At 40.9% G+C, this 23,592-nt stretch overlaps 1 protein-coding gene across 2 annotated transcripts in view; it reads right to left on the bottom strand.

The window, feature by feature from the left end:
* The window catches only part of LOC106094434 (uncharacterized), a 142,389-nt gene that overhangs the window by 58,024 nt on the left and 60,773 nt on the right, over positions 1 to 23,592 (bottom strand). Inside the window, exon 1 of one of the 2 annotated variants that reach the window (XM_059364939.1) lies at positions 12,230 to 12,279. The exons of the other annotated variant lie outside the window; for it this stretch is intronic. The gene's annotated coding sequence lies outside the window, so the exon portion shown is untranslated. Of the gene's footprint in view, positions 1 to 12,229; positions 12,280 to 23,592 lie in introns of those variants that run through there. 2 annotated transcript variants of the gene reach the window in all.

Consider the following 23,592-nt stretch of genomic DNA (forward strand, 5'->3'; position numbering starts at 1 on the left):
TCCAAATCGGTCAAGTACCTGATATAGCTCCCATATAAACGGATCTCCCGATTTGACTTCTTGAGCCCATGGAAGCCTCAATTTTCATTCGAATTGGTTGAAATTTTGCAGATAGTATTCTGTTATGACTCCCAACAACGGAGCTAAGTACAGTCCAAATCGGTGAAAAACCTGATATAGCTCCCATTAAAAACCGATCTCCCAATTTGACTTTTTGAGCCGCTGGAAGCCGCAATTTCTGTCCGATTGGGCTCAAATTTTGCACGCGTTGTTCTGTTATGACTTTCAACAACTATGCAAAAACCGATCTTCCGAATTGACTTCTTGAACCCCAGGAAGCCGAAATTTTTGTTCTATTTGGCTCAAATGTTGCACGCGATGTTCTGTTATGACTTCCAACAACTATGCCAAGACCAGTTCAAATCGGTCCATTACGTGATATAGCTCCCATATAAACCGATCTCCCGATTTGACTTCTTGAGCCGCTGGAAGCCGCAATTTCTGTCCGATTTGTTTGTTTGCAAGTGGAGTTCCGTTATGACTACCAATAACTGTGCCAAGAACGGTTCAAATCAATCCATAACATGTTATAGCTCCCATATAAACCGATCTCCCGATTTTACTTTTTGAGCCCTTACAAGCCGCAATTTATGTCCGATTTGGCTGAAATTTTGCACAAAGTGTTCTGCTAAGATTTTCAACTACTATGCCAAGTACGGTCTAAATCGGTCCATAACCTGTTATAGCTTCCATTCACACCGATCTACCAATTTGACTTCTTGAGTCCTTACAAGCCACAATTTTTTCCGATTTGGCTTAAATTTTGGAAATGGTGTTCTGTTAAGACTTTTAACAACTGTATTAAGTAGTGTTAAAATCAGTTAATAGCCTTGTATAGCTCCCTCATAAGCCGATCTGACGGTTTGACTTCTTGAGTCTTTATAAGCCGCAATTTTTGTCAGATTTGGCTGAAATTTAGGAAAGTTAACAAGTAAAAAGGCGTTAAGTTCGGACGGGCCGAACTTTGAATACCCACCACTTCGGGTACCACCTTTTGTCAAAATCAGGGTGAAAAATTCATACCTTATGCCCCATAGCAGCTATATCGAAATATGTTCCGGTGTGGATCAAATACTCATAAACACAAGTCCTTGTTCAATTATGTATAACAAGTTTATAAAAAGTTTAGTAGCTATATCTAAAAATAGACCGATCTGAACCATAAACGACACGGATGGCGAAAAGCCAAACATAAGTCACTGTGTCAAATTTCAGTGAAATCGGATTATTAATGCGCCTTTTATGGGGTCAAGATATTAAATCGAGAGATCGGTCTGTATGGCAACTATATCCAAATCTGGTTCGATCTTAGCCATATTGCAGAAGTATATCGAGGAGCCTAACACAACTCTTACTTTACTTTAATTGGCTATGACAGAATATTTGTTCCACGTGCCGAATGTAGAATAGCGTTCCAAGCGCCTCAATCTTCTGCGCTCATTGTAAAATCTCTGACACCAAGTTTCGAGATGTCTCCCACAACTTGATCTTTCCATCGGGCTTTTGGTCTTCCCGGTTTGCGTGTACCACCGTGTTTGCCTTTAAAAGACTTCTTTGCTGGAGCTTCTTCATCCATTCTGACAATATGACCTAGTCAACGCAGCCGTTGTATTTTGATGCTATCGTCGTCATACAGCTCGTGGTTCATACGTCGCCTATATTCTCCGTTAACTCAAACTGGTCCATATATTTTACGAAGAATCTTTCTCTCAAACACTCCAAGTATTGCCTCATTTGCATTCACAAGTACTCATGCTTCAGAACCATATAACAGCACGGTTAGTATCAGTGTCTTGTAAAGTGTAGTCTTCGTCTGTCGAGAGGTGGCCTTGTTTCTTAACTGCTTACTTAGTCCAAAGTAGCATCTGTTTGCCAGTATTATTCTTCGCTTAATCTCAAAACTGGTGTCATTCGTTACGGTTACGGTGGTGCTGCGGTAAATAGAGTTACTGACTGTCTCAAAGTTGTGGTTCCCAACTTTCTCCATTTTCTTTATCTGCTCAATTGTGCAAGATTTTTTGGGAGTTGAAACCATCAATTTCGTCTTATCTCCATTTACTGCCAGACCCCTTTTTCACTGACTCTCTACGATTCTTTCAAAGGCTGCAGTTTCTACTTCCGGTGACCGATCTATGATATCGATGTCGTCGGCATAGGCGACTGGCGTGTGTTCTCTTGTGATTGGTGTGCCATATCTATTCACATCTGCATCTCGTATAATCTTCTCCAGCAGGATATTAAAGAGATCACACGATAGGCTGTCGCCTTGCCTGAAACCTCGTTTGGTATTTAATGGTTCGGAGAGATTCTTTCCTATTCTTACTGAGGAACGCGTATCAGCAAATGTCATCCTGCAGAGTCTTTTTAATGTTGCAGGGATACCAAACTCAGACATGGCTTAAAATACCTTTGAACGTAAAGAAGTATCGAAGGCGGCTTTGCAGTCAACAAAGAGATGGTAGATGTTGATTTGTCCTTCTCGGGTCTTTTCCAGGATTTGGCAGTGTGTGTGAATATCTGATGCATACGCCTTATCAGTGTGTCGCCTCCGGTCTTAAATAGTTCAGCGGGTAACCCGTAGGCTCCTGCTGCCTTGTTGTTCTTTAGTCGGGTTACTGCTACTTGGACCTCATTCTGACTAGGAGGTAAATATTCTATACCATCAACAGGGATTGGTTCTGCGGTGTCCTCTTTGCCGCCGACATCGGACACTAGCAGTTGGGTAAAATGTTCTTTCCATATCCTCAGCATGTTATCTGTGTCAATAAAATTTAGTTTGCATAAATAAAATACATGGTGGTGGATTTCCAAGTTTCGGCCCAGCCGAATTTAGCACGCTTTTACTTGTAAAATGTAATGCAATTTAGATCCTGTGCTCTTGCTAAAATGCTGCTTACAAAATTTCTTATCTTGCACAAAATCTCTAAAATATTTGAGTGTGCTCATCGTTTATCATATTAGTGGGTGCAGAATTTTTTTAGACCCGATAATAATTTTTTTTTTGTAAAATATGAAGGCATTTTTTTGGCCCATAAAATGTTGATCTATTTTCAGCCTCAAGAATCTTTAGAGATTATTTATCGTTTGCTTAGACAAGTGTTTTTAATGGCTCTTCCCTTACGATTTTGTACAACAAATTTTATTTTCATTTTGTTTTTGCAAATTTGTTATATAAAAATTTATGACTCTTTGCTTGTGGGGTTTGGAACCCAGAAACTCATATGGAAATTGCATTGCAATTTTTCAATTTTTTTTTCTATTGCAGCTGCCGTTTAAACATCAGCAGCTGTAATAATTGAAAGCGTGAAACTTCCTCGTTGCAATCAATTAAAAAACACTAACATTATATTTTTTTGCAATGATCCAATGATGTGGGATATGATCCTACATTGGTGTTTCGCAATGCGGCAAATGTATACAATTTCTTGATCAACAGAATATTTGAGGAATTTGAAAACAGGTCAGCACAGCATATGGGGTTTCAAAAGCTGCTGCAATTGGGGTTATGAAAAATTTTCTTTAAATGAATGAATGAAATTTTTAAATAGATGAAAAATATTTGCCGATTGCCATGAAAAAATATTATTTACAGTTTATTTATTATTCTTAATGTATGAATGGTTAGTTTCTTTTATATTTATGTACAATGGAATTTTTTATTTGAAAAAGAATTTATGTCCCAAGCTTTTCGTATTAAATTTCATATTGAGGAGGATCTGGTTTTAATTAGAAATTTATTACTTACAACTCGTTGGCGTGAGTAAAGAGACTATAGACTATAGAATTGCGCCCTCTAGAGGCTAGAGAAGTATTGTAAAATAAGGAGATCGGTTTATATGGGAGCTGTATCAGGCTATAGATCGATTCGGACCTCATTTGACACGTACGTTGGAGGTCATGGGAGAGGCCGTTGTACATAATGTCAGCTAAATCCAAAAATAATTACGCCCTCTAGAGGATCAAGAAGTCAAGATCCCAGATCGGTTTATATGGCAGCTATATCAGGTTATGGGCCGCAGTTGTTGGAAATCATAATAAAACATATTATGCAAAATTTCAGCCAAATCGAATAGGAATTGCGCCCTCTAGTGGCTCAAGAAATCAAGATCCAAGATCCGTTTGTATGACAGCTATATCAAAACATGGACCGATTTGACTCATTTACAATCCCAACCGACCTACACTTATAAGAAGTATTTGTGCAAAATTTCAAGCTGATAGTTTTACTCCTTGGAAAGTTAGCGTGCTTTCGATAGACAGACGATCGGAAACATCTCATGCTTAATTACAGCCAAATCGGATAAGAATTGCGCCCTCTAGCGGCTCAAGAAGTCAAAAATCAAGATCGGTTTATATGGCACCTATATCAGGTTATAGACCGATTTGAACCATATTCAGCACAGTGTTTGGAAGTCATAACAAAACATCTCATGCAAAATTTTAGCGAAATCGAATAGGAATTGCGCCCTCTAGTGGCTCAAGAAGTCAAGACCCCAGATCATTTTATGTGACAGCTATATCAGGTTATGAATCGATTTCAACCATACTTAGCACAGTTGTTGAATATCAAAAAAAAACACCTTGTGCAAATTTTCAGCCAAATCGGACGAGAATTGCGCCCTCTAGAGGCTCAAGAAGTCAAGACCTAAGATCGGTTTATATGACAGCATGGACTGATTTGGACCATGTACAATCCAACCGACCTACTCTAATATAAAGTATTTGTACAAAGTTTCAAGCGGCTAGCTTTACTCCTTCGAAAGGTAGCGTGCTTTCGACAGATTGACGGACGGACATAGCTAAATCGACTTAAAATGTTATGACGATCAAGAACATATATACTTTATGGGGTCTTAGATGAATATTTCGAGGAGTTACAAACAGAATGACGAAATTAGTATACCCCCATCCTATGGTGGAGGGTATAATAAATTACAAACTATTTTTATACTCTCCACCATAGGTTGGGGGTATACTAATTTCGTCATTCTGTTTGTAACTCCTCGAAATATTCGTCTAACACCCCATAAAGTATATATGTTCTTGATCGTCATGAAATTTTATGTCGATCTAGGAATGTCCGTCCGTCTGTATGTCGAAAGCACGCTAACTTTCGAAGGAGTAAAACTAGCACAAATACTGCTTATTAGTGTAGGTCGGCTGGGATTATAAATAGGCCATATCGGTCCATATTTTGATATAGCTGTCATATAAACCGACGCAATTCTTATCCGATTTGGGTGAAATTTAGCATGAAGTGTTCTGCTATGACGTCCAAGAACTGTGCTAAGTATGGTGGAAATCGGTCCATAACCTGATATAGCTGTCATATAAACCGATCTGGGTCTTGACTTCTTGAGCCTCTATAGGGCGCAATTATTATCCGATTTGGCAGAAATTTGTACAACGGCGTCTTTAATGACCTTCAACATACGTGTCAAATATGGTTCGAATCGGTCAATGGCCTGATACAGCTCTCATATATACCGTTCTGCCTATTTTACTTCTTGAGCCTCTAGAGGGCACAATTTCTATCGTATTTGGCTGAAATTTGGCATGACGTGTTTGGTTATGACTTCCAACAACTGTACTAAGTATGGTTCAAATCGGTCCATAACTTGATATAGCTGTCATATAAACCGATCTGGAGTCTTGACTTCTTGAGCCTCTAGAGGGCACAATTATTATCCGATTTGGCTGAAATTTTTTACAATAGCTTCTTCCATGACTTTCAACATACGTGTCAAATATGGTCCGAATCGGTCAATAGCCTGATACAGCTCCCTTATACACCGATCTACCTATTTTACGTCTTGAGCTCTAGAGGGCGCAATACCTATCGGATTTTGCTGAAATTTGGCATGACGTGTTTCGTTATGACTTGCAACAACTGTACTAAGTATGGTTCAAATCGGTCCATAACTTGATATAGCTGTCATATAAACCGATCTGGGGTCTTGACTTCTTGAGCCTCTAGAGGGTGCAATTATTATCCGATTTGGCTGAAATTTTGTACAACGGCTTCTTCCATGACCTTCAATATACGTGTCAAATATGGTGTGGATCGGTTACAGCTCCCATATAAACCGATCTCTCTCTTTTATACTGCTTGAGCCCCTATAGGGAGTAATTCTTATTCGAATTGGCTGATATTTTACACAATGACTTCCACTATGGTCTCCAACATGCAAATATAGCTCCAATAACATAGCAATCCTTGTTTTATTCTTTGTTTACCTAAAAAGAGCTACCGGGAAAAGAACTCGACAAATGCGATACATGGTGGAGGGTATATGGGATTCGGCCAGGCCAAACTTGGCACGCTTTTTCTTGTTTGTTGTAATCTTCTCCTCTTCATTGTTTTATGGTTTCTACGGTTATGCTCGAAGTGATGGAAGCCACACCTACATTGCCATTGGCTATGCGATGCACTGTTACTATTAATCAAAAATTTCATTGATTGTTGTGATTTGATTAACACATTAATCAATAACCCCTTACATTAATGATATATTGAAGAAAATTAAAATAAATGGATTTAGTATCAATGACTGAAGGTTTCTTTATAATGATGACATTCTATGCTTCAGAAAAAACCTTAAGCCATATAATCCAAAATTTTCACTTTCCCCATCTGAGAGGGCTTCTTAAATTACATCATTCAATTTTATAACTCTTTGGTATTGTCTTCAATATCAGATGGCATTTATGGTCCAATAACATCATCTGCCCTCGTGTCGAGCCTTTGTCTACTTTTTATGGACTATTTAGTGAGAGAAAAGTAGAAGTGGAAACTTGGACGCCTGTTCTTTTATTGGCCACATTTAAAACAGTTAATATTCATAATTTTTATGTAGGTATAACACCTCACAAATTTACATAATTAACATAATTATATTGGGCAGCAGCTCATTTAAAAAACATTTATCGATCACAGATCTGTGGTGTTTAACCCCGCAAAATTTTATCACTCCATGATGTGATGGTGGTGGTGGTGGTGATATGGCCAATATCTGACTACTCGCTTGCCAGTTGGTTCGCACTATACCTGTGGGTAGGAATGACCACTGCAACATGAACTTGAAGCCTTCATTGGTTGTTTGTCGGTTGTGGGCCGCTTCAGCAGCCGATAACGAAATGTTATTTGATCTCTCTGATCGTAATTTATCATGTAAAAAATGTTTGTTTTTTTTTGTGATTTTCTTGCTTGTGATAAGAGACGAATAGATGGACGGACAAATGGACGGATACTAGAAAATTTTTTGTTAAAATATTTTTGTGAGTTTTTTAAATTTGAAACCCTCTATTAGTGTTAAATGCAAATGAGCTATGGTGGACAATGATTTGTTTGAACAGCAACAAGTTTAGAAGAATTTTTCGATAGAAGAGGTGTGCATGAGCAGTGAGGGAATAAAGAAAATATTTGTAAAAAAAACTTTTAGGAAATTTTATTTCAAATTTCCCTGCCTGTTAGAGCGAGAATCATTTTATTCATGACAAGTTTAATGATCGAAATTTTGTTTCTACTATACCCTCCACCATGATGGTATATTAATTTCGTCATTCCGTTTGTAAATTGCAAATTTTGCCCATGAACATTCCACTTAGGAACAGGGACGAACTTCTCACATATCAATGAGTGAAGTCCGATTCAAGTTTAAGCTCAATGATAAGGGGCCTCCTTTTTATAGCCGAGTTCGGTGTGCCGCAGTGCGACACCTCCTTGGAGAGAAGTTTTACATAGCATTTTTAAGCTCAACAAGTAAGAGCGTGCTAAATTCGGCCGGGCCGAATCTTATATACCATCGATCCCCGATCCCAGAACGGTTTATATGGCAGCTATATCATGTTATGGACCGATTTGAACCATACTTAGTACAGTTGTTGGAAGTCAGAACGAAACATGTCATGCCAAATTCGATAGGAATTGCGCCATCTAGAGGCTCAAGAAGTAAAATAGGGAGATCGGTTTATATGGGAGCTGTATCAGGCTATTGACCGATTCGGACCATATTAGATACGTATGTTGAAAGTCATGGAAGAAACCGTTGTACAAAATTTCAGCCAAATCGGATAATAATTACGCCCTCTAGGGGCTCAAAATTCAAGATCCAAGACCGGTTTATATGACAGCTAAATCAGGTTAAAAACCGATTTGAACTATACTTAGTACAGTTATTGGAAGTCATAACCAAACACGTCATGCCAAATCGGATAAGAATTGAGCCCTCTAGAGGCTCAAGAAGTCAAGACCCAAGATCGGTTTATATGGCAGCATTATCAAAATATGGATCGATTTCAATCAAACTTAGCCCAGTTCTTGGAAGTGATACCAAAACACTGCGTGCAAAATTTCATTTAAATCGGACGAGAATTGCGCCCTCTAGAGGCTCAGGAAGTCAAGACCCAAGATCGGTTTATATGGCGGCATTATCAAAACATGGACCGATTTGAACCAAACTTAGCCCAGTTGTTGGAAGTGATACCAAAACGCTACGTGAAAAACTTCACTTAAATCGGATGAGAATTGCGCCCTCTAGAGGCACAAGAAGTCAAGACCCAAGATCGGTTTATATGCGCCTTCTAGAGACTCAAGAAGTCAGGACCCAAGATCGGTTTATATGGCAGCTATATCAAAACATGGACCGATATGGCCCTTTTACAATCCCAACTGATCTACACTAATGGGAAATATTTGTGCAAAATTTCAAGCGGCTAGCTTTACTCCTTCGAAAGTTAGCATGCTTTCGACAGACAGACGGACGGACAGACGGACGGACATGGCTAGATCGACACAAAAAGTCATGACGATCAAGAATATCTATACTTTATGGGGTCTTAGACGAATATATCAAACAGAATGACGAAATTAGTACGTCATTCTGTTTGTAACTCCTCGATATATTTGTCTAAGACCCCATAAAGTATATATATTCTTGATCGTCATGACATTTTAAGTCGATCTAGCCGAAAGCACTCTAACTTTTGAAGGAATAAAGCTAGCCACTTGAAATTTGCCACAAATACTTTTTATTAGTGTAGGTCGGTTGGGATTGTAAACGGGCTGTATCGGCCCATGGTTTGATATAACTGCCATATAAACCGATCTTGGGTCTTAACTTCTTTAGCTTCTAGAAGGCGTGGTTTATATCCCATTAAGCTGAAATTTTGCACATATCGTTTTAGTATGACATTTAACAACTTTGTTTATTTTGGTTGAAATCGGTCCATAACTTAGTATAGCTGTCATATAAACCGATCTGGGGTCTTCACTCCTTCAGCCTATAGAGGGCGCAATTCCTATGCGATATGGCTGAAAGTTTGCATGAGGTGTTTTGTTATGACTTCCAACAACTGCGCTTAGTAAGGTTGAAATCGGTTCATGACCTGCTATAGCTGTCATATAAACCGATCTGGGGTCTTGACTTATTCAGCCTCTAGAGAGCGCAATCCTGATGCGATTTGGCTGAAATTTTGCATGACGTGTTTTGTTACGACTTCCAACAACTGTGCTTAGTATAGTTGAAATCGGTTCACGACCTGGTATATGTGTCATATAAACCGGTTTTGCATTTTGACTTCTTGAGCCACTAGAGGGCGCAATCTTTATCCGATTTGGCTGAAATTTTGTATTTTGTGTTTTGTTACGACTTTCAACATCTGTGCTAAGTATGGTTGAAATCGGTGCACTACATGATATAGCTGCCATATAAACCGGTCTTGCATTTTGACTTCTTGAGCCACTAGAGGGCGCAATCTTTATCCGATTTGGCTGAAAATTTGTATTTTGTGTTTTGTTACGACTTTCAACATCTGTGCTAAGTGTGGTTGAAATCGGTCCATGTCCTGATATAGCTGCCATATAAGCCGATCTGGGGTCTTGACTTCTTCAGCCTCTAGAGGGCGTAATCCTTATGCGATTTGCCTGAAATTTTGCATGACGTGTTTTGTTACGACTTTCAACATCTGTGCTAAGTGTGGTTGAAATCGGTTGATAACCTGATATAGCTGCCATATAAACCGGTCTGGCACTTTTACTTTTTGAGCCACTAGAGGGCGCAATCTCTTTCCGATTTGGCTGAAATTTTGCATGACGTGTTTTGTTACGACTTTCAACATCTGTGCTTAGTGTGGTTGAAATCGGTTCATAACCTGGTGTAGCTGCCATATAAACCGATCTGGGGTCTTGACTTCTTCAGTCTCTAGAGGGCGCAATTCCTATCCGATTTGGCTGAAATTTTGCATGACGTGTTTTGTTATGACTTCCAATAACTGTGCTTAATATGGTTGAAAGCGGTCCATGATCTGATATAGCTGTCATATAAACCGCTCTTGCATTTTTACTTCTTGAGCCACTAGAGGGCGCAATCTTTATCCGATTTGGCTGAAATTTTGTATTTTGTGTTTAACATCTGTGCTAAGTGTGGTTGAAATCGGTTCACAATCTGATAGAGCTGCCCTGTAAATTGATCTGGGGTCTTGACTCCTTGAGCCACTAGAGGGCGCAATTCTTATTCGATTTGGCTGGAATTTTGTACAACGGCTTGTCCCATGACCTTCAAATATCGTCTGAATCAGTTACAGCCTGATACACCTCCCCTTAAAACCATTCTCCCTATATTACTTCTTGAGCCCCTAAAGGGCCCAAATTTTTATTCGATTTGGCTGAAATTTCACACTAACACTTGTTCTGTGGTCTCTTACATTCCAATCAATTATGGAATCGGACCATAACTTGATATTGCTCCAATATCATAGCAATTCTCTTCTTTTATCCTTAGTTTGCCTAAAAAGAAATACCGGGAAAAGAACTCGACAACTGTGTGATTCATGTTGGAGGGTATATAAAATTCGGCCCGGCCGAACTTAGCACGCTTTTACATGTTGTATGTAGAGATATGCAAATTTTACTTCTTGAGAGCAATTGCTACTTCGATTCCGATTGAAAATTGGCCGTGGTGGGAGGCATATCTGCGGAGTCAAAGTCGGACAATTTACCCGTAGTCCTGGTTCGGTTTAGGATTGAGAAAGCTTGCTACGACTTTGACGTTAATTCCTGGCCGGCGTCAGATTCCGCAGCAGACTATCTGCCCTTATTTCAGATTCGGTTTTTTCGAGAGAAAAAATGTCCTATTTTTTATGTTTCCCAAAATTTGCATACCACTCCCCATGTTTAACCCCACATCTCCCAAAAAAAAAAAAAAAAATACACAGTTGGCAATAATATTTTACCACAAATTAGTAACACAAAAACATGTATTATGTTAATATTGTAAACTGATTTAATTATCGAATAGTAGTCCATGTCCAAATGATAACTTCCGACATCTTTTGTCTGCGGCCTGATTTGTGTGCTCGAGTGGAGGACAAAGGCAAAGATTCAATTTCATTCTTTTCTCACCCAAGACAAAATATGCTTATGTGTGATGAATCGATATTTACGATCTATGACACAAATTGATTTAAATTTGCTGGCGATGGCGGCATAACGAAGACGATGGTGACCTTTGTCAGTTTTTATGACACCGCTGCCACCTTCTTCAGACAGCATTAGGGCAAGCACAAATTAATTACCATAGCCAATGTGCCAAATCCAAATATAATTTCAACATTTGAAGCGCATTTTTATTTATGATCACAACTCACACCCACATGGGAAGCCAATGATCGATCGAAAGATCGAATGAACAGACGACCCATCTATCCATTTATTAATTTATCTATCGATTGGAAGCCAAACTATTTCTTAAATCATAAAACCATGGGAAAAAAATAATTCGGCTAAATAAAAAAAAAAAATAAATAAATAAAAATTTCAAGCATTTGGCCTTTGAAATAAAATAAGCCACAGGCGGGATTACAGGTGCGAATATTTTCGTAAAAGCGCTGCAACAGAGAAGAATTTTTTTACCCCATGAAATGGTTTTTTGAAAAATGTGATGAAATTTTTATCGTTTCTTATTCAAAAACCATGTTGACCTAGCTGCGGCTAGAATTCCTTAAGAACATATTAAAATTCCTTCAGAGCAATAATCATTATATATAAAAGATATTTTGCAATATCATCGATAAATTATATTTGAAAGTTTTGTAACCACAACCATCAGATTGTAGACTGTTCATCATCAAAGTCTGAAGAACAAGTGTCACCACACATTAAAACACCTACCGGAATTCCTTTCCGCCTGCTTTCGGAGAAGACACTTTTTTTTTTTATTCTGGAAATAAATAAAATAAAATAAGAGACGAGGATTAGTTGCCAAGTAATGAAAAGATTATCTATTTATGTGTTTTTGGTATTTATACATATAAATGCATTAAGAGAAAATCGGCCCACATACCAAAGAATTCGAATCAAATGCAAATTTGAATATGAACATTTCATTAGGAACCAGGAACTTCCCATATATCCCTGAGTGCTGTCCTATTCAGGTTTAAGCTCAATGATAAGGGGCTTCCTTTTTATAGCCGAGTTTTAGTGTCGTGCCACAGTGCGACTCCTCCTTGGGGGGAGAAATTTTTGCATGGTTTCTATGCATGGCATATTACCTTACAAAAGTCGCCAGCGTTTGGAGGGGACTCGAACGAAGAGGTCCAGCATCATAGGTGGACTCTGCGCTACGAAGACCTTCACAACGAAACGCAAGCAAGGAAGTAAAACATCTAAAAGCGCCTTAAGATCGGCGGGGCCGAATCTTATATACCCGCCACCATGGTTCGCATTTGACAAGTTTTTTCAAATTCTTTTTCAAATATACAGGAGCTATATCAAGTAATGGACCTTGTTTGTCATGGCCGCTAGAGAGTCATATTAGAATACCACGTTGAAAATGTCAACCAAAATGGATAATAATTGCTCTTTCTTTCTAGAAGCTCAAAAAGTCAATTTAGGCGATTGGTTCTTATAGAAGCTATTTAAAATTTTGAACCCATTTAGATCTTTGGATCTTGGAAGTCGAAATAAAAGTCAGCGCACAAAAATTTCTACCAAATCGGACACGAATGTCGAGTTTTACGCAGATACCTGCCATCACGGCCCAAACCTGCGAGGCCCAAGGCCCAAGGGTGAATACAATGCGTCTAGCAACGCCCCGCCCCCACATGTGGTAACCCACACATGAGTACCAATTTGATCTCACGTATTTTTACGTGTTCACCTCCTTGGTTAGGAGCGGAGCACTACCTAAAACTCCTTCCGATCTATGGGTCACGGCACCCGGTTGAAAACGCAACTCCACGCCGAGCTTATGCTCGTTGCTGCCCAATGGGGCCTCACCATTGTCAGGCTGGAACCAAAGTTCCAGGGGCTCCTGACACTCGTGGTACCAGATTAAAGTCTCCTGTCAGACTTCGTAGCCTTAAAAGACTACTACCAGTTGAACCTCTAACGGTTTCGGATTGGTCACCTGAATAAGAACAAGTAAAAGCGTGCTAAGTTCGGCCGGGCCGAATCTTATATACCCTCCACCATGGATCGCATTTGTCGAGTTCTTTTCCCGGCATCTCTTCTTAGGCTAAAAAGGATATAAGAAAAGATTTGCTCTGCTATTAGAGCGATATCAAGATATGGTCCGGTTCGGACCACAATTAAATTATATGTTGGAGACCTGTGTACAATTTCAGCCAATTCGTATAAGAATTGCGCCCATTGCGGCTCACGAAGTAAAATAGAGAGAACGATTTATATGGGATCTGTATCGGGCTATAGACCGATTCAGAACATAATAAACACGTTTGTTGATGGTCATGAGAGGATCCGTCGTACAAAAGTTCAGGCATATCGGATAATAATTGCGACCTCTAGGCGTCAAGAAGTCAAGATCCCAGATCGGTTTATATGGCAGCTATATCAGGTTATGAACCGATTTGAACCTTATTTGAGACAGTTGTTGAAAGTAAAAATAAAATACGTCATGCAAAATTTCAGCCAAATCGGATAGGAATTGCGCCCTCTAGAAGCTCAAGAAGTCAAATCCCCAGATCTGTTTATATGACAGCTATATCAGGTTATGGACCGATTTCAACCACACTTGGCACAGTTGTTGAATATCATAACGAAATACTTGGTGCCAAAAATTCATTCCAATCGGATAAGAATTGCGCACTCTAGAGGCTCAAGAAGTCAAGACCCAAGATCGGTTTATATGGCAGCTATATCAGGTTACGGACCGATTTAAACCATACTTGGCGCAGTTGTTGGATATCATAACAAAACACGTCGTGCAAAATTTCATTCTGATCGGGTAAGAATTGCGCACTCTAGAGGCTCAAGAAGTCAAGACCCAAGATCGGTTTATATGGCAGCTATATCAAGTTATGAACCGATTTGAACCATACTTGGCAGAGTTGTTGGATATCATAAAAAAACACGCCGTACAAAATTTCATTCCAATCGGATAAGAATTGCGCACTCTAAAGGCTCAAGAAATCAAGACCCAAGATCGGTTTATATGGCAGCTATATCAAAACATGGACCGATATGGCCCATTTACAATACCAACCGACCTACACTAATAAGAAGTATTTGTGCAAAATTTCAAGCGGCTAGCTTTACTCCTTCGGAAGTTAGCGTGCTTTCGACAGACAGACGGACGGACGGACGGACGGACGGACGGACGGACGGACGGACGGACAGACGGACGGACATGGCTAGATCGACATAAAATGTCACGACGATCAAGAATATATATACTTTATGTGGTCTCAGACGAATATTTCGAGTAGTTACAAACAGAATGACGAAATTAGTATACCCCCCATCTTATGGTGGAGGGTATAAAAATCGCATACGAATAGCATACAAAAGTATGCATTAAACATACAACCGGACGATATACACAAACAGGACACGGCAGCCCTCACGGGCTAAGCCACATAAATCAGCATCAACATGGGACTTTACAATCAACGCGACCACCCTCACGGGTGACCGATCACAACCACAACAGCTAAGGGAAACCAACGATGGGCAAACACCGCTGCATCAACATGGGCAAGGCAGGTGCCAGGCCATGTCATGCGCAGCATCAAATCACACAGTCGCGCCAGCACAGCAACACCTCGTTATGGATAACTAGTGTGTATTCATCCCTCCACTAAGTCTAGTCCGCCTCCTAAGAAATACTTCCCGGGAAAAGTTGGCCAGCCTTGCAACAGCCTAAATCTCTAATGTCTGCATAGTACGGGCATTCTGTCAGTACATGCCTCCAGTACTCAGGTCTCCCACAGTCGCACAAATCAGTCGCGGACAAGTTCCTCTGATGCAAAAATGCATTAAAGGAACCATGTCCCATCAGTATGGCCAGACTTAGGCCGAAGCCAAAGTCGCATCACGAATAAATTCGTAAGTCACCCGACTGTTGTCATTGTTCGTCCATCTTGTCCTCCACCTATCATCAAGACGCTCCAAAAGGAGTGTCTTGAGCCGCCTAATATCCCCATCTGTAAGCTCCGAAGCGGTGAGACATTCCTCACCCACTAATGGAGTTCCCTTTTTCACACTATACAGAACGGCCATGTAACTCAGGAGTAAATCAAGCGGGGGCAATAGTTGCTCCCTCTAGAAGTTCAATCGGAAGATTGATTTATATGGGGGTTATAAAAGGTTCCTAGCTAGACCGGGCCCGCTCCGCTGGGCTTTCTTTTACTTTATATGGAACAAAACTTTCCTTGGAATATTTATTTTCGACAATTAAAGAGCTTCTGGTAAAATACCATGCTAAGAAAATAGTATATCGCTTGACAAAAAGATTAACAATATAAGTGCCTTTATCTGAATCCCATATCATCTTAATTAGTCTACGAATTTAAGTTTGGATGTAAGGTGTACTCCATTCTTAAAGTACTTCTTTTCAGCCCGATATTCTCTTGATATCTGATTTAGGGGTGTTTTCGGGGGTCAGGTGGTCCCCCGGACACTTGGCTCAGAAAAAATATCAGCATCGTGCTCTTTTTTCAAATAACATTTACTTAAACCCCATATTGCCATTGGTTTTGAGGGCAGTTTACTGGATGAGGCGTCCCCCAAACACATGGTCCCAAAATTGGTTATTAAATTCGTTTTCTAATCTCAAATACCTTTCATTTGAGCCATATATTGGCATCTATTCTCATATATTTGAACCCCATATTGCCATTGGCCTCAAAATAGGATATCAAATTCGTTTTCTAATCTCAAATACCATTCACTTAAACCCCTTAATGAAAAATCCAGCAAATATGTCCGGTTTGGGGTATGAGCCCTAAAAACCATGAATATCGAGCTCCACTGCCTTGAAGACCCAAATTGTCTTGATGAGGTGAGTTGTGGGTTGTTATGGTGGTGGGACTTTCCCCAGACAGTTGGTCCTGAATGTTGATGTCAGATTAATGGTCTACTCCCTAATACCATTCATTTGAGCTCCATTTTCCCTTAGTCTGCCAACATGACCAGTTTGGGGGGTGTTTTGGGGAATGGGGTGGCCACTCAGTGACTTGGCCCTGAAAATGTATATCAGATTCATGTTCTACTCAACAATACCTTTCATTTGAGACTCATATTGCAATGGTCAGCAAATACTTCCTATTTGGGTGGTCTTACGGGATGGGGTAGCCCCACAGACACTTTTCCCGAACATTCATATCAGATTCGTGCTTTACTTCCAAAGACCTTTCATTTGAGCCCCATATGGCTATGGTCGTAAATTTGTCCCCTTTGGGGGATGTTTTTTGGGAGAGGCGGCCCCCCATCGGATAAGAATTGCGCACTCTAAAGGCTCAAGAAATCAAGACCCAAGATCGGTTTATATGGCAGCTATATCAAAACATGGACCGATATGGCCCATTTACAATACCAACCGACCTACACTAATAAGAAGTATTTGTGCAAAATTTCAAGCGGCTAGCTTTACTCCTTCGGAAGTTAGCGTGCTTTCGACAGACAGACGGACGGACGGACGGACGGACGGACGGACGGACGGACAGACGGACGGACATGGCTAGATCGACATAAAATGTCACGACGATCAAGAATATATATACTTTATGTGGTCTCAGACGAATATTTCGAGTAGTTACAAACAGAATGACGAAATTAGTATACCCCCCATCTTATGGTGGAGGGTATAAAAATCGCATACGAATAGCATACAAAAGTATGCATTAAACATACAACCGGACGATATACACAAACAGGACACGGCAGCCCTCACGGGCTAAGCCACATAAATCAGCATCAACATGGGACTTTACAATCAACGCGACCACCCTCACGGGTGACCGATCACAACCACAACAGCTAAGGGAAACCAACGATGGGCAAACACCGCTGCATCAACATGGGCAAGGCAGGTGCCAGGCCATGTCATGCGCAGCATCAAATCACACAGTCGCGCCAGCACAGCAACACCTCGTTATGGATAACTAGTGTGTATTCATCCCTCCACTAAGTCTAGTCCGCCTCCTAAGAAATACTTCCCGGGAAAAGTTGGCCAGCCTTGCAACAGCCTAAATCTCTAATGTCTGCATAGTACGGGCATTCTGTCAGTACATGCCTCCAGTACTCAGGTCTCCCACAGTCGCACAAATCAGTCGCGGACAAGTTCCTCTGATGCAAAAATGCATTAAAGGAACCATGTCCCATCAGTATGGCCAGACTTAGGCCGAAGCCAAAGTCGCATCACGAATAAATTCGTAAGTCACCCGACTGTTGTCATTGTTCGTCCATCTTGTCCTCCACCTATCATCAAGACGCTCCAAAAGGAGTGTCTTGAGCCGCCTAATATCCCCATCTGTAAGCTCCGAAGCGGTGAGACATTCCTCACCCACTAATGGAGTTCCCTTTTTCACACTATACAGAACGGCCATGTAACTCAGGAGTAAATCAAGCGGGGGCAATAGTTGCTCCCTCTAGAAGTTCAATCGGAAGATTGATTTATATGGGGGTTATAAAAGGTTCCTAGCTAGACCGGGCCCGCTCCGCTGGGCTTTCTTTTACTTTATATGGAACAAAACTTTCCTTGGAATATTTATTTTCGACAATTAAAGAGCTTCTGGTAAAATACCATGCTAAGAAAATAGTATATCGCTTGACAAAAAGATTAACAATATAAGTGCCTTTATCTGAATCCCATATCATCTTAATTAGTCTACGAATTTAAGTTTGGATGTAAGGTGTACTCCATTCTTAAAGTACTTCTTTTCAGCCCGATATTCTCTTGATATCTGATTTAGGGGTGTTTTCGGGGGTCAGGTGGTCCCCCGGACACTTGGCTCAGAAAAAATATCAGCATCGTGCTCTTTTTTCAAATAACATTTACTTAAACCCCATATTGCCATTGGTTTTGAGGGCAGTTTACTGGATGAGGCGTCCCCCAAACACATGGTCCCAAAATTGGTTATTAAATTCGTTTTCTAATCTCAAATACCTTTCATTTGAGCCATATATTGGCATCTATTCTCATATATTTGAACCCCATATTGCCATTGGCCTCAAAATAGGATATCAAATTCGTTTTCTAATCTCAAATACCATTCACTTAAACCCCTTAATGAAAAATCCAGCAAATATGTCCGGTTTGGGGTATGAGCCCTAAAAACCATGAATATCGAGCTCCACTGCCTTGAAGACCCAAATTGTCTTGATGAGGTGAGTTGTGGGTTGTTATGGTGGTGGGACTTTCCCCAGACAGTTGGTCCTGAATGTTGATGTCAGATTAATGGTCTACTCCCTAATACCATTCATTTGAGCTCCATTTTCCCTTAGTCTGCCAACATGACCAGTTTGGGGGGTGTTTTGGGGAATGGGGTGGCCACTCAGTGACTTGGCCCTGAAAATGTATATCAGATTCATGTTCTACTCAACAATACCTTTCATTTGAGACTCATATTGCAATGGTCAGCAAATACTTCCTATTTGGGTGGTCTTACGGGATGGGGTAGCCCCACAGACACTTTTCCCGAACATTCATATCAGATTCGTGCTTTACTTCCAAAGACCTTTCATTTGAGCCCCATATGGCTATGGTCGTAAATTTGTCCCCTTTGGGGGATGTTTTTTGGGAGAGGCGGCCCCCCATCGGATAAGAATTGCGCACTCTAAAGGCTCAAGAAATCAAGACCCAAGATCGGTTTATATGGCAGCTATATCAAAACATGGACCGATATGGCCCATTTACAATACCAACCGACCTACACTAATAAGAAGTATTTGTGCAAAATTTCAAGCGGCTAGCTTTACTCCTTCGGAAGTTAGCGTGCTTTCGACAGACAGACGGACGGACGGACGGACGGACGGACGGACGGACGGACAGACGGACGGACATGGCTAGATCGACATAAAATGTCACGACGATCAAGAATATATATACTTTATGTGGTCTCAGACGAATATTTCGAGTAGTTACAAACAGAATGACGAAATTAGTATACCCCCCATCTTATGGTGGAGGGTATAAAAATCGCATACGAATAGCATACAAAAGTATGCATTAAACATACAACCGGACGATATACACAAACAGGACACGGCAGCCCTCACGGGCTAAGCCACATAAATCAGCATCAACATGGGACTTTACAATCAACGCGACCACCCTCACGGGTGACCGATCACAACCACAACAGCTAAGGGAAACCAACGATGGGCAAACACCGCTGCATCAACATGGGCAAGGCAGGTGCCAGGCCATGTCATGCGCAGCATCAAATCACACAGTCGCGCCAGCACAGCAACACCTCGTTATGGATAACTAGTGTGTATTCATCCCTCCACTAAGTCTAGTCCGCCTCCTAAGAAATACTTCCCGGGAAAAGTTGGCCAGCCTTGCAACAGCCTAAATCTCTAATGTCTGCATAGTACGGGCATTCTGTCAGTACATGCCTCCAGTACTCAGGTCTCCCACAGTCGCACAAATCAGTCGCGGACAAGTTCCTCTGATGCAAAAATGCATTAAAGGAACCATGTCCCATCAGTATGGCCAGACTTAGGCCGAAGCCAAAGTCGCATCACGAATAAATTCGTAAGTCACCCGACTGTTGTCATTGTTCGTCCATCTTGTCCTCCACCTATCATCAAGACGCTCCAAAAGGAGTGTCTTGAGCCGCCTAATATCCCCATCTGTAAGCTCCGAAGCGGTGAGACATTCCTCACCCACTAATGGAGTTCCCTTTTTCACACTATACAGAACGGCCATGTAACTCAGGAGTAAATCAAGCGGGGGCAATAGTTGCTCCCTCTAGAAGTTCAATCGGAAGATTGATTTATATGGGGGTTATAAAAGGTTCCTAGCTAGACCGGGCCCGCTCCGCTGGGCTTTCTTTTACTTTATATGGAACAAAACTTTCCTTGGAATATTTATTTTCGACAATTAAAGAGCTTCTGGTAAAATACCATGCTAAGAAAATAGTATATCGCTTGACAAAAAGATTAACAATATAAGTGCCTTTATCTGAATCCCATATCATCTTAATTAGTCTACGAATTTAAGTTTGGATGTAAGGTGTACTCCATTCTTAAAGTACTTCTTTTCAGCCCGATATTCTCTTGATATCTGATTTAGGGGTGTTTTCGGGGGTCAGGTGGTCCCCCGGACACTTGGCTCAGAAAAAATATCAGCATCGTGCTCTTTTTTCAAATAACATTTACTTAAACCCCATATTGCCATTGGTTTTGAGGGCAGTTTACTGGATGAGGCGTCCCCCAAACACATGGTCCCAAAATTGGTTATTAAATTCGTTTTCTAATCTCAAATACCTTTCATTTGAGCCATATATTGGCATCTATTCTCATATATTTGAACCCCATATTGCCATTGGCCTCAAAATAGGATATCAAATTCGTTTTCTAATCTCAAATACCATTCACTTAAACCCCTTAATGAAAAATCCAGCAAATATGTCCGGTTTGGGGTATGAGCCCTAAAAACCATGAATATCGAGCTCCACTGCCTTGAAGACCCAAATTGTCTTGATGAGGTGAGTTGTGGGTTGTTATGGTGGTGGGACTTTCCCCAGACAGTTGGTCCTGAATGTTGATGTCAGATTAATGGTCTACTCCCTAATACCATTCATTTGAGCTCCATTTTCCCTTAGTCTGCCAACATGACCAGTTTGGGGGGTGTTTTGGGGAATGGGGTGGCCACTCAGTGACTTGGCCCTGAAAATGTATATCAGATTCATGTTCTACTCAACAATACCTTTCATTTGAGACTCATATTGCAATGGTCAGCAAATACTTCCTATTTGGGTGGTCTTACGGGATGGGGTAGCCCCACAGACACTTTTCCCGAACATTCATATCAGATTCGTGCTTTACTTCCAAAGACCTTTCATTTGAGCCCCATATGGCTATGGTCGTAAATTTGTCCCCTTTGGGGGATGTTTTTTGGGAGAGGCGGCCCCCCAAACACTTGGTCCCATATCTGAATATCAGATTCTAATTCTACACTCAAATACCTTTTTTTTAAGACCCATATTCCCATGGTCAGTAAATAAGTCCTGTTTGGGGGGTGTTTTGGGGAAGGGGTCCACCCCCCAGAAACGTGGTCCCACATTTGGATATCAGATTCGTATTCTACTCGAAAATACTTTCACTTGAGTCCCATATTGCCATTATCGGTAAATATGTCCGAATTAGGGGTGTTTTGGGGGTTGGGTGGTGTTGTGGGGGTGGGCCACCCACTTTTCCCGAAAATTGCTATCAGATTTGTGCTTTACTCCCAAAGACCTTTCATTTGAGCCCCATGTGGCTATGGTCGTAAATGTGTCCTCTTTGGGAGAGGCTTTTGGGGAGAGGCGGCCCCCCAAACACTTGGTCTCATATCTGGATATCATATTCTACACTCAAATACCTTTCATTTAAGTCCCATATTGCCATGGTCAGTAAATAAGTCCTGTTTGGGGGGTGTTTTGGGGAAGGGGTGGACCCCCAAAAACGTGGTCCCACATTTGAATATAAGATTCGTATTCTATTCGCAAATACCTTTCATTTGAGTCCCATATTGTCGTGGTCGGTAAATATGTCCGATTAAGGGGTGTTTTGTGGGTTGGGGTGGTCCCCCAAACACTTGGTCCGACAATTGGATATCAGATACGTTTTCTAATCTCAAATACCGTTAATTTGAGTCCCATATTGTCGTGATTGGTCAATATAGATATATATTTGGTAAGTTTTGGGGTGGTGCGGCCCCCCTAGGTACCCCATCCGGTACCCCATTTGGATACCAAACGTTTATTTTTAGGGTACTATATGAGAGCACACAAAATTTCGCTTAAATCGCACCACCCATCTCCGAGATCTGGCGTTTCTGAAAATTAGGGCAAGGGGGAGGGTCCGCTCCCCCTTCAGAAATTAATAAAAAAAATATATATATATAGCACCATCTGTGAAAATTTCAGGAAAATCGGTTCAGCCGTTTCTAAGTCTATAAGGAAAAACAAACACACAAACAAACAAACAAACACAAATTGATTTTTATATATAAGATTCGAACGCCATAAGTCAAACAAGTAAAAAGGCGTTAAGTTCGGCCGGGCCGAACTTTGGATACCCACCACCTCGGGTATATCTGTAAACCACCTTCCATCAAAATCCGGTTAAAAATTACATACCTTATGTCCCATAGCAGTTATATCGAAATATGTTTCGATTTGGACCAAATACTAATAAGTACAAGTCATTGTCTAATTGTGTATAACAAAATATTGGTCTTATCTAAAACTAAACCGATCTGAACCATATACGATACGGATGTTGAAAAGTCACTGTGTCAAATTTCAGTGAAATCGGATAATAAATGCGCCTTTTATGGGGCCAAGACTTTAAATCGAGATGTCGGTCTACATGGCAGCTATATCCAAATCTGCACCGATTTGGGCCAAGTTGCAGAAAAAAGTCGAAGAGCCCAAATTTCGGCGAAATCGGACAATAAATGCGCCTTTTAAGGACCCAAAACCTTAAATCAAGAGATCGGTCTATATGGTAGCTATATTCACATCTGGACCGATCTGGGCCAAATTAAAGAAGGACTGCTAAATGCCTGACACAACTCACTGTTTCAAATTTCAGCGACATCGGACAATGAATGCGCCTTTTATGGCCCCAAAACCTAAAACCAAGAGATTGGTCTATGTCTGTGAGTCTGTGAGCCAAATTGGCGAGGGATGTCGAAGGGCCCAAGACAACTCACTGTCCCAAATTTCAGCAAAATCGGATAATAAATGTGACCTTTATGGGCCCAAGACCCTAAATCGGAGGATCGGTCTATATGGGAGCTATATGCAAATCTGTACCGATCTAAGCCAAATTGGCGAAGAATGTCGAAAGGGCCTAACACAACTCACTGTCCCAAATTTCAGCAAAATCGGATAATAAATGTGACCTTTATGGGCCTAAGACCCTAAATCGGAGGATCGGTCTATATGGCAGCTATATCCAAATCTGGACCGATCTGAGCCAAATTGGCGAAGAATGTCGAAGGGCCTAACACAACTCACTGTCCCAAATTTCAGCAAAATCGGATAATAAATGTGGCTTTTATGGGCCTAAGACCCCAA

Source organism: Stomoxys calcitrans, chromosome 1 (genome assembly GCF_963082655.1).
Source record: "Stomoxys calcitrans chromosome 1, idStoCalc2.1, whole genome shotgun sequence".
NCBI classification, from domain to species: Eukaryota; Metazoa; Arthropoda; class Insecta; order Diptera; family Muscidae; genus Stomoxys; species Stomoxys calcitrans.